Genomic DNA, 2,921 nt, shown 5'->3' with positions numbered 1-2,921 from the left:
AGGGGGATCTTCCATCAAATACCAAATTTATTCACCTATCTACCTACTGGTCCACTCACTCAACAATCCATTCATTCATCCATCTACTCATCCACCCATCACCCATCTGCCCACTCCTCCATCCATCCAGCCATGTCTCCACCATCCATTCTTCCTTTCATCCACCCACCCACCCACCCACCCACTCATCCATCCATCCATTCCTCACTTTTCCAGAGCAGAAGTCAAGGCTGGAGCAGTGGTGGTGGGGCAAAGCATAGAAGGAGAAAGTTCTTGAATCAAATATGACATTAACATTTTTAAACAAATAGGACCAAGTTGTAGAAAATAATAATGAGACAGCCTCAGCCCTAATAAAAGCATAACTTGTCTCACACCAGCCCTGTTCTAAGTGATGTGCATAGGTTACCTGCCTTGATCCTCACCACGAGGATGGTGGAAGGAGGGGCTATGGTTATTCCCATTCTAGAGAACACAAGTGGAAGGACCCATGGTCACACAGCTAAGAAAGTGGGGAGCTGGGTCTCCACCCCAGGCAGGTGGCTAGACCTTAGCCTGCTTCCCAGTAGAACCAGAAGTATGTAAACAGCGATAGAATCAGTATGAGCCATCAGCTATCGCTCAGGTTGCCTGCTGACTGATGAGAAGAGCAGCAGGGAGAGGCAGGGTCAGCACAGCTGGAAGCAATTGAGAAAATATCCGTGTTTATCTCCCGGTAAATCAAGAGTACTCAATAACTGGGGTCCACACACATGCACTCAGACACCTGGCTTGCCTGGTTTCTCCAAAGTAGTGTAATTATCAGCATTTAGCAAGTGATTTATACTAACTACTCCAGAGTGAGTTTCTCCTATTAAAAACACAACAATTAGTGATCTTAATAGTCCGTTCCATTTAATCTGATGCTGAAAATTGCTTCATTAAAAGCCAGTTGAGAGACTGGAGTAAGTAGCTATAAACCCAGCCCCCAGATGATTTCTCTGCTCCTGGAGAGCTGGTTCTCACCCTTGGCTAAGTTTCAATCCCAGTCCAAGGTGGAGCAGCCTATAGGCAGCTCAGACCTCAAGATAATCATTCCCCAAGAGGCTGTTTTGTTCTCATTTCTCAAATTATGGGACTTATTATGCCCCAGCCCTACACAACAGCAGTGAAGGAGGCGGTAAAAGGGTCAGCTGGAGCCATTCTGACATCCCAAGGTCAATCCTCCAATTGTTGGTTCCACTGCAGCAATCTTCTCCAACCCACACAGGATGCAGCTTCAGGTACAACCCCTTGTTCCAGCCCAGCCTGTATCCATGCACTTTAGTGCTGGCTGCTCAGGAACATAGAGACCAGGTTAGAGATGACTCCAGTGTACTGCTTTCTATTCTTTATGTTTACCATTCATCCATGTCCATCCATCCATCTGCCTGGTCATCCATCATCCATCCATCCATCGTCCCATCCATCCTTCCATAATCTCTCCAACCATTCCTCCAACTATACATACAATTCTACAACTATCCATCCATCCAACCATACATATAATCATCCCTCCATCCATCCACCCATCCATCCTTCCATCCATCCATCCATCCACCCATCCATCCATCCATCCATCCATCCATTCATCCAATCAACCAATAAGTTGCTCAATCATTCATTTCTCACTCATTCATTAAATACTGAGGTTATACTGTATAAGTGAACAGGTTCTTTTTCGTCAAATCACCTGCATTTGGAGTCTAGTTCTATTATTAATTGTGTGTGACTCCAGCAAGTTCCTTTTTAAGAAGTTTTATTTTTAAAGAAAAGAGGTTTAATTGGCTCACAGTTCTATACACTGCACAGGAAACATGGCAGGGGAGACCTCAGGAAACTTACAAACGTGGAAGAAGGTGAAGAGGAAGCAGGCACATCTTACATGGCTGAAGCAGGAAGGAGAGAGAGAGAGGAGGGCGGGGCTACACATTTTTAAACAACCACATCTCACGAGAACTGTATCATGAGAGCAACACTAGAGGGATTGTGCTAAACCATTAGGAACCACCTCCGTGATTCAATCACTTCCTACCAAGCCCCACCTCCAACATAGATTACAACTGAACATGAGATTTGGGTGGGAACACAGATCCAAAGCATATCAGGGTGTTTCTTTGCAAATGTGTTGTTGTTTTCTAGTTGTGTAGTGATGTGTTGTCTGCTGTTAATGCCTGCTGTGCAGGTGACACTGATATTGTTTTTCCTGGCCATTTTGTGGTACATGGCACAATGGAACCCAGTGCTGACTCCATTGAGTTGGGAGGTGAGTATGGAAGACACGCAACCAAACTCTCATGCATGACATGTTTAAGTAAACAAAAAACCGTTGTTCTTGTTGAAGCTTTACGAATGTGATTTCCACCCATTTGATTTCAAATGTATTGCCTTAAAATACGAAGGGCATTGAAAGCTTAAAAGGGGTTAGCCCAGTGTTTGAGCAACTGAGGCAAGTTTCTTCTATTTCTCTATGGTGCAGTTTCCTCATCTATAAAATGAGGGGGAATAATAATCTGTAAAATGGGGGAGTCAAAGAGTTAATCCCTGTGAAGGACTTAGAAAAGTGGCTTGGGGATAATAAGTGCTTAACAACTGTTAGCTGCTGTTATCAGTATCATAATTATTAAAATTCACCAAGATTTATTGTCAGCCAGGATGCTATGGTTTTAAAGAGATGTATAGAAAAAGTTCTGGAATTCAGAGAAGCTGCTGGGGAAGGTGTCAAGGAGCTGACAGCATGTTCAGGGATTGTGTAATACTAACTTTTGTTCAGATTTAAGGAGAAGAGGAACTTAGCTTTGGAATCTGGTAATTAAATATTTCCAGGGCCGGGCGTGGTGGCTCAAGCCTGTAATCCCAGCACTTTGGGAGGCCGAGGCGGGTGGATCACGAGGTCAAGAGAT

This window comes from Cebus imitator, unplaced genomic scaffold, assembly GCF_001604975.1.
Source record: "Cebus imitator isolate Cc_AM_T3 unplaced genomic scaffold, Cebus_imitator-1.0 Scaffold563, whole genome shotgun sequence".
NCBI lineage: Eukaryota > Metazoa > Chordata > Mammalia > Primates > Cebidae > Cebus > Cebus imitator.
Note: the sequence above shows the minus strand (reverse complement) of the source record.